The sequence below is a fragment of the Equus caballus genome, chromosome 20, assembly GCF_041296265.1.
Source record: "Equus caballus isolate H_3958 breed thoroughbred chromosome 20, TB-T2T, whole genome shotgun sequence".
NCBI classification, from domain to species: Eukaryota; Metazoa; Chordata; class Mammalia; order Perissodactyla; family Equidae; genus Equus; species Equus caballus.
This window is the reverse complement of record NC_091703.1, coordinates 13302553-13316443: the sequence shown is the minus strand read 5'-3', so window position 1 is coordinate 13316443 and position 13891 is coordinate 13302553.

Below are 13891 nucleotides of genomic sequence, written 5' to 3'. Positions count from 1 at the left end.
AAGGTTAAAATAAGGCTTCTAAATAAGGCTATGTATGTGTATGTGTGTGTATGGTGACTATCAGCTAGCTAGATGGCTGTCTAATCTAAAGATAGTGTAGATATTATTTGTAGGATTTTTTGCTATTAATGCATTATACACATGAGGGTTGGTAATTATAAAAAATATTGATGCAAGCAGGAAATCTTGGCACAGTCGTGGCATGTAGTGCTCAGAGGAGGAGTAACAGGACACACACATTTGTCTTCTGCTTGCTACTCATACAACTGTCGTTCCCAACTGTTGTGGAACCTTCTGGTTGCAAAATTCCATCCTTCACATAGTAACAAGAGAGTCAAAACAGTTCCTCCCTCCTGAGCTCTGAGCACACAACAGTTTCGTAACCGTGTTCTCTCAGAAAGTTCCATAGTCCACCCCTCTGGAACAAAATTAAATGATTTCTGGAAAGATAAACCAGACATTTCTCTAACATAGCTCTTCTCCTACTTGTCTTATTCTAAAAGCATAGTTTTCTGGTACCTAAAGTTTGATTAAGGGAAGAATGGTGCTTAGCTTCTGAATTTTCTTCAAAAATATTTTTCTAACATCTCAGTAAGCACTCCTTTTAAGTATTTGTTCTGAGCAACTGATGATCTTATATCCACTCTGATGCTATTAAAACAAATCCACACAATTTTCTTCACTCAAACCTCTATTGAGATTTCTTATTAAGAAATTTACTTATTTAGAAAAAAAAAGGCTTGTCCCAAACCAATTATTATTCAAAAAATTTCCCAAACATAAATTATTTTATGATAGTGGGCTGTGATTCAGAGTCCCAAAAGGCCAAGCTGACATTCTGCAATAAATCACAAGAAAATATTTTGTTTTTGTCTATTCTCACAAATTCAAAGAAAGCCAGACTAAAGTTGGGCAGCACTTAAATGAGAAATTCTGCGATGCTGCAGAAATAGTAACAGATGATTTAATAGTATGCATTTCTTGCTATTAAGATTTCCCTGAAGCTTGCTTTACTTTTCTAGTAATCTAAAATGTATGGCAGTATTGAGATGTCATGATGGAATATTGGCCAGTTGTGTAGCAGATAAGTCAAAGGAATCATTCTTCTAGGTTAAACTAAAGGTCTAGGAAAAAAGAAAGAAATATTAGTGTTTCTTATTATGCCAAATTACAGCTCAGATACATTGCTAATTAGCAATTTAAGATTAACACGCTAAAGTACTAAGGGGCATTTTACGGTTCCTCATCTGTAAAGTGAGGTGATAATCATAACCTGCTTTCTAGGGTTGCTTTCCAGAAGAGCAATGAGTGCCTATGAAGTCATCTGGATGTATCCACTTCTATAAAAGTATCCAACTAAATAGCTCCTTCCTTTCATCCTTCCACGATATGTGATGTCTCCTTTATATTACTCTCCCGCGTCTGTTCATTATATCCTCCTTTCTTTCTTCGCTCAGGTAGTAATTAGATTTCTTCTCAAGTCAGCATTTATTTCCATATTCGTAACTACTTACCACTCTACTGCTTCATTTTCTTTCTCTTTTTCACTTCTGAATTTGAAGTGAATGGCTTAGTCTTAAACCCAGGGCAGTATTATTTTTAGATTCTATGAAGTCTGTGAATTGGACATCTTCCCTCTTAAATTCAATTACAATTACTTCTTCTATTAATATTTACAAGTGCATTGAATTCCTTGGTTGAAAAATGCTACAGAATCTCTCTTTTTCTTCTAGTGTGTATTACCCTGACATCTGACTTCTTGAGTATACGTTCTCTGACTCATTAAAATCAGAATTATCTCCTTACAACCACCCCTACCCCACAATTTTGACATTACTTCCAACCACATTTTTCTAATTCCCTCAATTTTCTTTTAACCAACACCCTCCTGCTTGTTTTCTCAATACTAATTCCTTGGTTTTTCCCTCCACATTTAGAAGATCTGGGATTTCATTATTACCCTGAGATGTAGAGGTCCAATATGATACATTTTTAACTTTTCTTCCTCACTCTTCTTCAAAAGATTGCTAAAGATAAGACGCAAGTGCACTCTATATTACGTTGAATAAAAGGCTGCTCAATAGTAGATTAATCCAGGGTACTCCAGTGTTGCCAATATTAACATTGGAGAGTGTCTGGGGAGAGAGCACAGTTGTCCACCATGACATCAACTTGGAAAAGATAGACCTAGAGTCCAAACATTCCTCGCTTCTCTTAATCAGGCACACCATCCTAATTATCTCCTAAAAATAATGCTTTGATCATGTAACTCCCTTACTGAGGAGAATAAGTAGCTTCCTTCTAACTACAAGATGCAGTCCACATTCTGCAATGTTTGTTGCTTCCCTTGTTCCATGTTTCCAATCATTGTCATTGCACGGAATGTCTGCCTTCCTCCTCTTTACTCATCTAAACCCTACCTATTCTCTAAGATCCAGCTGAGTTGTCCCTTTTCCGTGACCACTCCATGAAGTGATCCAATGGGCTTATAAAAAATCGGCATACTCTCTAGGTAGTTAATCATGCCAGCAACTTTAAGTGCTATTGTTGTTTTACTTTTTCTGGGTTTCTATCTTCTGCTCTAAATTGTTTAGAACAGATAACTCCATCTTATTATTCCATATAGCCCTCACATTAGTCTTCTTTATAAATTAATTAATAACCAACTCTGGATTTATCCATGAACCATCCTTTCAGAGAAATGAGAGCCATAGACTGTTACTTGTTGTATCCAGTACTTTTTTTGTGTATGTGAGAAACAGGTAAGTAATACCTTTTATCACTAACATTGATGCCTCATTGAGTTTTGGGTTTTATCTATAAAGTGACTGTGATGGACTAGCTCACTAAAGTCCATTCTAGGGTAAAGACTCTGATTTTGTTCTTTTGGGGTTTTTTTGCTGAGGAAGATTTGCGCTGAGCTATAACATCCATTGCCAATCTTCTTCTTTTTGTATGTGAGCCACCACCACAGTGTGGCCACTGACAGACGGTGGTGTAAGGCTTCATCTGGGAACTGAATGCAGGCCACCCACAAGGAGAGCACCACACTTAACCACTAGGCCACTGGGGCTGGCCCTCTGGTTTTGATAGTTCTACATCAAAGATTGGTACATTTTCTGATCAGGTATTTTGTGATAATATAAACTTTAATCACAGACCTCACCTTTTTAGACTTTCTTTACTCCATTCTCTTAGTATGGGCTCCTTCGTTCTTTTTCATTATGACCTACTTGAGACGACATTGTCAAAATTGCATGTTATTTCAACATATAGTCGAAAATCTCCAACAATCTTCAGTTACAATATTTAGATGATATATTCTAGGCTCTTTTCAATATGAGATAACATGCTAGATGTAATTGCTTTCACTGTAAAATACTGATTTGAAAACAAAATTAGTCTGTGCATTTTGCCTCTTTCTTCTGTACTATATAATTTTATTATGCCTACAAAAATTATGTGATAATTTCCACAAACCTTACTGCATTTCAGTAAAAGTTAAAATTTAAAAATATCTTCTTATGTTACTTTTCATAGGGAATGTTGAGAGATTAGGGACAACTGATTGGAAATTTTTCAAAGAGTAGTACAAAAATACAAAAGGTTGCTTTCTATGTCTGCTTTGAAATCCTGGCTAGAAATCACCTGCCTAGAAACAATACATAAATCTGAAATCTAAATGTTTACTTAATCCTTCGAAAGTTTTCCTCAACTTAAATATTAATGAATCAAAACTATTTTCTAGGTGACATAATTAAAAACGGTTGATTAAAAAGCTATGGGTTCCATAGGATGGTGCAACACAAGGAGGGAACTGTCAGGTCAACTATGGACTTTAATTAATAACAGTGTATCAATATTGGCCTATCAGTTGTAACAAATGAACCACACCAATGCAAAATGTTGATAATAGTGGAAACGGGGTTGGTAGGAGAAGGAGCACTCTTTGCTACACCTAAAACTGCTCTAAAAATAAACTCTATTAATTTTTTTAAAAAGCTATGGGCTCTAGTTAATGTTGTATATACCATGTGTAAACACGTGTATGCCATGTTGCCTTCTCAATGAAATTTATCCCCTAAGGTCTTTAAAGGTAGAGCACGTTACTTTTCTCTGTCTTAATTTATCCAGTTTTTCACTTTTTACTCTCAGCTGAGTTCCAGAAAGGTTGTCCAAGAGAAAATTGCTTATTTTTTCCAAATCTTTCTAAACTTAGGCATTTTACTGTAAACACGCCTCCCTTTCCTCCAATCTAACTATGATGTTTCAGTTATCATTAACATTAAACACTTTCCACATCTGTTGTCCTCAAGATATGATTCACCGAGAAGTGCTGGAAAGTAGAAATGATGGCAATTTGAATTCTGTGCAAACATGAAATTCTAAATATATTTAATACCTAGTTGGTGTTAGTATGATCTCTTTCAAAAATTTTTTCTCTGTCCAATTGTTAGAAGTTTGTATTCATTCATTGCAAACATGCACCTTGTATAATACTAACCCAAACAATAGTTTGGTGAATCTTACCTTTTATCTCAGCCCTGTGAAGGTTTCAACTTTCCTGATGTCCAAGGACCTATCCAAGAAAGAACACCTATTTCATAACCTAAATAGAATGATTTCCTCCCACTAATGGCCAAATATGATGCTTAAAATTCTTATAAGGTGAGACAAGAACCTACTTGCCTTGTTATCTTGGGCAAGTTATTTCTTTCTCAGCTTCCATTTCCTTATTTTGTAATATAGTGATAGCATACAAAGACTAGTGAGATAACTTGTTTTCAAAAAACAACTGTTCAAAAAGCATGGTGTGTTATATAAACTATAACTGTAATATTTTAATGTGTTTCTTTGGTCTCAATGAGCTTGGTTAAATTTGTGCTTGACGGTCCTTGTCCCAGTTGGCTCTGTATCCCTGCCCTCTGGTGATGGGAAACTTGTCTGCCCCTCTTCAACTCCTAACTCCTCCCCAGACCTGCCTGCTTATCTTGCTTTTAGCAGAAACCTTAGACCAGCTTGTGGAGAAAGTTAAGACTATTAGAACGAGAAGTTCCTTACCCCTTGATATGCCACCATTTCTCTGTTACTCCACCTTCTTCTGCTCTCCTGCTCTCTCGTCTTGAGGAAGTGGAATCTATTCTCTACGTAAGGCCAATACGCTTCCCCGCTGACTCTGCTTCCTTTGGTCCCTTCCAAGTCTTAGCCCCTCAGTTTCCCCTTCTCTTGATTCTCTCTCTTCTACCCCACAGACCCTCTTTCTCCTGCTGCAAATCTGCTCAAATACCTCCTAAAATCAAAAAAGCTTTTCTTAGACTCAGTTTCTCAACCCATCGACTATGCCGTTTCTGGTTTTCTCTTGACCTCAAAATTTACAAGCCTAATCTACACTCATTGCCCCGGCATCCACAGAATGCCTGTTCCTCTTATCCAGTAGCAAGATCTCTCAAGCTTCCACTAAGTTAGAAACGGTGTAGGTTAACTACACCTGTTATGTGTACAGCTCTTTGTAGTCTACAACATGCCTTCACATAATTTTGTGTATCATAGTGGATTTTTAGCTTCATTCCCAGCTATGTTTTATGTTTCCACTCATGTTTTTCTCTTCTTTTGTCCACATCTCAGTTTATGCTGCCTTAATGTATTTGCATATCCTTAAAAATTACCTGATACCATTTAGACAACAGGTGAAGGATTTTTTTAAAAAAAATTCCTAATTTTACTAATAAGAAATTAGTATTCATGAAAGAGTTTTGATGACTTGTCAGGATTTTCACACACATTAAATGACAGCGACAGGATTTAAACTCAAATATTCTGACCCCAAACTTAATATATTTCCATAAAATCATGGCTAGCTTTTATAGTGACTGCTCTGTATTTCTTCCTTTCTACTTTAGTGGCTAATGGATATGATTCAGTCCTTTTATTTTTCATTTCCTCCTAACTAAACTGACATCTTTCATGTTTCCAATTTGTCTTCAATTCAGCCATCAAAATTAGAACCATGGCAATCTTCTCCTCAAATATTATCTTATTACTTACAGTCTAAATTCTAAATTTCTTAACATAGCTTCAAGGCCCTCTGTTACTGACTCCTAACTTATGTTTCCAATCTTATCAAACCATGCATTGGGCAAATGTTTACTAAGTATCTATTATGTGCCAGGCAATGTTCTAGATGTTGGAAACACAGTGATGAATAAGGCACCCTAGATCCCTGCTCTCTTGGAGTTAACATTGTCCTTCTGTCTCTGTTGTATTGAATAATTTACAACCATCCGAACTTGCTGAAACATTTCCTTTCTTTATGATTTTGCTCATGTTAGTACTATCTGGTCTACCTCTTCTTTCAATGCCCAATTCAAATTGCCACATCCAACAGGAAAATGTCCCCATCCTGTTTCTTTTCTATTGTCATGCGTAGTTCCTTTACCTCCACACGAGTTGTCTTTTCATTTACTCATATAAACAAATACAAACATATTTCACATATCTTTCCTATGTGTTTGCAAGTAACATAAGGAAGGAAATCATGTTTTGTTCCTTTGTATTTACATTTTCCATGGTACCTCGCACAAAGTAGTCATTTAACAAATGTTCATTCACAGCGTGACTATATGAATGAATTAAGAGCAGAGAGGTACGATCTTGTCAGATAAGTGACCCACCTTAGCCGTATCTCCTAAAATGATTTGCTCAAAGATTTTAGGTGTATATTTTTTAACCTGAACTTTTTTCTTTTTTAAAATTAATGTGCAGTTTTTCACCAAAGTTTAAAGAGTCAGATTCTTATAATGCAAGTTGTAAAAAAAGCTGATCCTACCATTGCCATTCTCATCTTTCCCGTTAGGCACAATGTTTTGTGGCTTAGACAGAAAAATTTTCAATTCTTTTAGCCAATTCTTTAACATTTACATTTGTAACTATAAATAACTTAAGTGTATTGCTAATTTTTAAGTTTTCAATTTAGACATTGTCTGTTGACTTCACATGAGGCTTTCTCTCTTTTTCATCAGCACTCTCTGTCTGCCTGTCTGCCTGCAGCACAGTTATAATGCCCATCCCCCTATGTGCCCCATTTAGATTATAGTTTTGCTTGGATCAACAGTGTTTACAGGTATGCTATCACCATGACCACAGCTGTTATTATGAACACTATTCACAGTTCAACCACATAATATACCACCATGATTTTTCTTTTTCTTCATTTCCCTGGTGAAAATAATTATCTAATTAGTATCTTTGCTTGGCTTTTTACGTATTTATTAATTCAATCTAAGATGGCTAAATGCCATCTTAATACATTCAAACTCACTCAATAGAGTGTTAATTTGATTTTATTGAATAGCTCTCTCCTAGAGCTTTTTGACTTGTGTTCTAAAGAGTCAACCCCTAGGCCTGACAAATCACTGTTTTCTTGGGGATCCCCTTTACCATTATTCTGGCGGTTGCCGTCTCCCGTTTCTCAGGTGGGACACCGTTTCCTGGATCCTGTGCCTTCCTCTTAATTTATTCCCTTATTTGAGTGGTGCTCATCCTGCAGGGGCTTCCTAAAAAAGGGTTCATGGAAAACAAAAATTTTTGAGACTTGGAACATCTGAGAATACCTTTATTCTGCCTTCACACTTTGTAATTTGTCTGGATAAGCTTTTTATGATGGAAATAATTTTTCTTTAGAATTTTCAAAGCATTAATTCATTGTCTTCTAGCTTCCTGCATTACTATTGAAAAGTTTCATGACATTCTGAATCTCCATTCTTTCTATGAAATCTCTTCTTTCTAGAAGCTCATAGTATATTCTCTTTGTCTCCAGAGTTCTGAAATTTCACAGGGATGTATCTTAGTGTGGGTTTATTACTGTCTCTGCTGCTGGGTTTATTTTGACCTAAAAACTCATGTCCTTGTGTCTGGGGAAGAATTGAGTTATTTCATTGGTGATTTTCTCTTCTCTATTTTTTCAGTTCTCTCTTTGTGGACTCCTATCATACAGATGTTGGACCTCTTGGACATGCCCTCTATTTTTCTTAGCTTTCTCCTCTTTTTTCCATTTTTTCTTCACTTTTGAAAGATTTCCTCTAATTTGTCTTCCAACTCTTCTATTAAAATTTTTATTTCCATAATTCTCTTTAATTTCTAAACAGTCTTTTCTCCCCAAATATTCTTTTTCTAAAACAGCATGCTTTTCCTGTCTTCTATGTGCAATAGCTTATCTCTGAGTTTATTAATAATAGTTTTTAAGTTTTATTCTCCCTGACAGTCTTTGTTTTCTCCCATTGCTTTTTCCCTGATTACTTGTTTCAGTCTCTTTCATATTAGAATCAAGTCCTGGTCAGCCTAGTGAGGCTACTCTCACTAGGAATGCACACTAACAGCTGAGAAGATGAGTGTGTGTCTAGTTTTTATTAACCAGGGACTTCCTCTACGATGACCTGGCTTTACTCTTTCCTGTGAAGTCGTCAGTGTCTGTATTTTCAGATCTTTTCTCTTAGGCTGGTCAAATTCCCTAGAGAAGTCTTCTAGTCACCTGCCTGGATGTGTGTGTGTATGTGTGTGTGTGTGTGTGTGCCCACCAGTGTTCTAGAGCATAAAAGGATAAGAAATACTGGAAATCCCAGCACTCAGTATGTAAGCTCAGTCCCCCTGTTTTTAGTATCATACCTCCTGTGTGTCTTTCTTTAGGAAGTAACTCTCTCCAGTTATCTGCTGGGGTGTGTAGTTGACCTGTTGCATGGAATAGGGGGGATCTGGACGTCCAGTTCCTTCTTAACCAACCCTACTTGTAACAGAACTTCCAGAGGTACTTGATGCTGCCTGTTCCTGGATATTTATTTGAAATTTTTCCCAAAAGAGCAGACTACTTCTCAGCTTTCCCTTCAGCTGGATTAGAATTTAGCTTCCTCAGATCTGCTCCTAACTTCCAATTTTTTGTTGTTGTTGTCTCCCTTCTTGTTTATTTTGTCTTTGCAAGTTTGTGCTTTTCAAAAAGATTATTGTCATTTGAGTGGAGGAAATGAAGTAAATGCTAATGGTTAACCTGCATTACTCTTTAATAAAATGTCCTAGCGTATGTATTCACAGTGGGAAGAAGATGCAAATTATTTTTTAATATGAATTATTTTTGAACATGAGCTTCCATAAAAACAGAACTTAAATGTTATTTTGTAATTCATATTTCTTCTGGGGAAAAAATCTGCTAGGCAGTTACAATAAATGAGTAAAACTTCAAGAAAAAGAAACAATTTTTAAAACTTTTTTAAAAACCAAGGACAAATTTTCTAAATCTTAGATTTTTAATAATGTAAAAATATATCCTGATTCTTGTTTTAGTTAATCTGTTCCCTGTTAAAGTGGGCCTTCTATGTCTACCGCCCTTCAGCTGGCTGGCATCGCTATTCTAGAATATACCAGTGCCTACAAGGTTCCTGCAGGTGAGTTTTTGCTGCTGAGGAAACTGCCATTACTAGCACTGAATTTCAATGACTTCCTGCGGGCAAACACCTGGAGGCAATTGCCTGTACTTGTCTGCCAGCAGACAGAAATACGCTTTAGGATAGGAAAACTGTATGTCTGATTTAAAAAAAAATGAGTCCAGCTCCTTTGTGTAATGTTTTACTTGTGTCTGAATAAAATGCTGGGTTCTTCAGTCTAGAAATTTATCCTCTAACCTAGGACGTTTTGATCAACCCATTTTTTTCAGCACAGAATTTCCAAACATTAGAGATTTTCTGTTACCCTTACCCTCCATCTGATGTCAGAGCTCTTCTGCTCTCTTACAGGATTTGGGTCAATGGCAAGGAATGAAGGCAGAAGAAAACTCAGTAACCTACATTTTAAAGTAAAAGGACGACATTTGAACTTGAGGTTCTTTAATAACAGACTTTCCAGTCTATTGAAAGAAAGGGTTCGGGAAGGAATGAGAGAACATGTAAAATTATATCACACTTTATTTTAATGTACATGTGGACTTAGTAATATTTTATATACCTAGAGATGGTCTCTAAAGACAATTTTGATTATGACCACTGCTTTAGCTAAGCCATAAAAGTTTTGCACTTGAATTTAAATATAGACTTAAATTGCACCTTTAGAGGTAGCAGAAATACCATCAAAATACTTTTTAAAGATTTAAAGTTATGTGTACTGAAATGATGGTTAAATATATTTTTATGGTTGTGTAGACGATTGCAGTCAGGGAAGACTATTCAGTCATTATGCGTGCAAGTGGGCTTCGGTTCTCATTCAGCGTCACTTCAAAGTTTCACTTCTTTCTGATTTTATTCTGATTCAGGCAAAGCTAAAAATTATTAACAAGCTCTGAAGCTTCCTTTTTTAGCATAATCAAATTGCAACAAAAGTTTCCTTTATTTCTCTCATTCTTCTTTCTGTAATCTCATTTTTAGACTTAAGGCATCATTTTATTTTATTTTTTTCTGCTGTTTATAAACACAGCTTCCTAGAGCCTTTAATCTGCATTTTATACGTATATCTAACAATTCAGTTCCCCCTAGCATATTTTCCAAATTTCTACTCTACATATTACAAATGTACAATGTTTCTGTTTTGTTTACCACAACAGAGCTCCTGTCAAAATACATTTTTGCGAGGCAAATCATATTTTCCTGTAGTTTCAGTGTTATAATTGGCTATTGCATTCCCAAATAGGACTTGGCGTTAAATAAATGAAGGATATGACCAACAGTAGGCTGTAAAAATGAAACTATGACTACAACTGTCTTTAATGATTTAAATACTGCGGTATTTTGTTCCAAGTTCTACAGAACTTTTGAACTGGCAGGAAACTTAGAGATCTTTGACTTTAACACCTGGATTTCACAGGCAAGGCAATGGGGACCAAACCTTAGCGACTTTCTTGGGTGACACAGCTAGTTATCCACTTCTCGCTTAGTGTTTTGTCAACCTTCAAGTTGCCTCCTAAATACGAAAGCTGTTGACTCTGACTTAAGTTTCTCTTTTCAGTGTCTGGGCTGATGTCCCAGCGCTGAAATGGCCTTCATCTCCTCTCACCTCTCACTGGAGTCATTTCTTATTCCTTCAAGATTAGATGATATCCCCTTTGATGAAGCCTTGACCGACCCTACCTTCCACTGAGTTCCTGTGCAATTCCCACTTTCAAATGTACCCATCACTTTTGAGGACGTATTACCATCATTAAAATACTTGCCTCACTCCCTCCTCAGCTACTTTTTCCTCGAGGAAAGCCCCTACATCTTATTTGGTATCATTAGTTTCATATCTCTTCAAACTACTCACAAATATTAGGCATTCAATAAAACTTGTTCAATGAGTGACTCCAAACCTTTGTTGGACTTTTCTGCTGGATTGCGTTGTAGGGAAAACAGAGGCTTAAGTTGCTTGCAGTACAGAGTCACTGTCTGAAAGTTTCTCCTACTTTTTGTTCTTTCGTTTAGAAGTCTCATGTTCATGCCTGCCCTTAACCTTGCTAGCACAATAGGCCAAATCAAACGGATGAATTATTTGCTATTAGAAAACTTGTAATGATAACGATTATACAGAACTGTGTGTAATGTCTTTATCGTAGAAAGTTATTCCCTTCTTGTCTTTGGATGCCGTAAAGCCACCTACTGTCCAAACACTATTCAGTACCAGCCATTTCTCTTGTTGCCGGCCTGAACTAACTCTTTAAAACTCTCTGCTCTCGTTTGATCTTATGGGTCACTGCAGAGGTGCAGCCTCTGTGGAATGGGCTACTTGTTCTTTGGTTCAGTTGTCTCCACACATTCCAGTGACTTCATGCTATGGATGTTTACTTGGAGGGGCATGGGCTTTCTCTCAACTTGGAGCAGAGGCCACATGCTATAAAAACCATCCTCTGGCTCACTGACTTTTTCCCAATTACCACTTTATTAGCACTAGTTGAGAATAAGGCCCACCAAGAGTTCTTGATCAGCTAGCACTGTGCAGCCCTAGTAGGTTGGTGAAATTCCTGTTCACATGACTGTTCCCTACCCCACAGATTGCTAGATCTCTAAGCCACCAAAGTAAAACATGAGAAATTCTGAACTTTTTCTTTCTCTTTTCTTCTGAGTCATAAAGTCCCTTTAAACAGGGACTTATGTCAGTTAGCTTTTGTTGCATAACAAACCAGTCCAAAATTTAGTAGCTTAAAATAACATTTATTTAGCCCACAATTCTGCAGGTTGGCAGTTTGGGGGGCCTCATCTAGGTGGTTCTTCTGGTCTTGACTGGGTTCACTTGTGTGTAGGGTCAGCTGCTTGGCTGGGGGCTGGTTGATTTAGGATGGCCTCCACTGGGATGCCACAGCTCTTCACATGGTCTCTCATCCTCTAGTGGGCTAGCTTGATCTTTGTTTAGTGGCTCTGTCAAATTCAAGAGAAAGAATCAAAATGCACAAGACCTCTTGAGGCTTTGACTTGGAATTGGAACATGACTTTGCCATATTTTGCTTACTAAAACAAGTCACAAGGCCAGCCCAGATTGAGGAACAGGAAAACAGACTTCAAATCTTGATAGGAGAAATTGCAAAATCATATAGCAAAGAGGTATGCATTTAGTGAGAGAAATAATTGCTTCTAGTTTTTATGCAATCTACAGAGCTTCCAACCATCCCATCTAGGCTACCAATAAGGGACAAATAAAGACATTCTTCCATATGGAAGAGTTAACAAGAAAGCATGAGAAATCACCAGGCATATGAAAAGACTTGGAGGTTCAGAAAATGGGACAAATTTGAGACAATAAAGTATATCCTTCTTCCTCACCAACTTCTTTATTTACTGGAAGAAACAAAAGGTTATTTAAAACATCTCTGATCTGTATTCACAATATGATCTGAGAGTTCATCACATCTATTAAAATAAGAGCAGGTAGCAATAAGAAGGGAAGAGTCTGAGAATAGCACAAATAGAATTAAAGTGTTCTTGTGTTCTTGCATTTTCCTGAAAGAGAATAAATGTTATAAATTAGTGCTAGACTTTGGTTAAGTCAGGAATGCCTGCTCTATCTCTAGGCTAATCACTAAAAGAATAATCAATGAGTGTATTGCTTCCAAACTAATAGAAGAGAAATTAAAAAATAAAAATAATCAGCCCAAGAGAAGTAAAAAGTGGAGGGTAGAAAGGAATATAAAGTAGATGGGACAACTAATAAAGCACTCAATAAGATGGTAGATTTAAAAGAATATTTTAGTAATTACATCAAATGAGATGGACTATATGATCCAATTAAAAGATAAAGATGTTAGACTAAGTAAAAATGTAACACTCAGCTGCTTAAATGGAATACGTGTAAAACTTATACAATGGGTATACAATGGTTGAAGATAAGATGATAGAAAAAGATACAGCATATAAACTGTCAGCCCAAAAGGCTAGTGTCCCTAGATCCATATCAGACAAATGAGACTTTAAGGCAAAATCTACTCTCTTTACTAGAGATAAAGTGGTACACTTTAATGATAAAATGTCAATTAACAGGGAGGGTATAAAAATGTAAATTTATATATATATATATATATATATATATTTATAAATGTATCTCCAATGTTGCCCCCAAATATGTAAAGCAAAATTTGGAGAACTGTATGGAAATACAGGCATATCTTCCATCATACTCAGAGATTTTTAACATGTTTCTTAATATCTCATAGAACAAGCAGACTAAGATTCAACAAGAATATAGAAAATTTGAACAAGATAATTGAAAAACTTGATCTGGTGAACACATACGAAACAATGGATCAAATGACTATAGAACACACATTCATTTCCGATACATATGGAACATTTGCAGAACTTGACAATATAGTGGATCTTAAAGTAAGACTTGAGACATTTGGGTTGAAAGCATACAGTGAATTTTCTCTGACTCAGTGCAATTAAATGGTAAC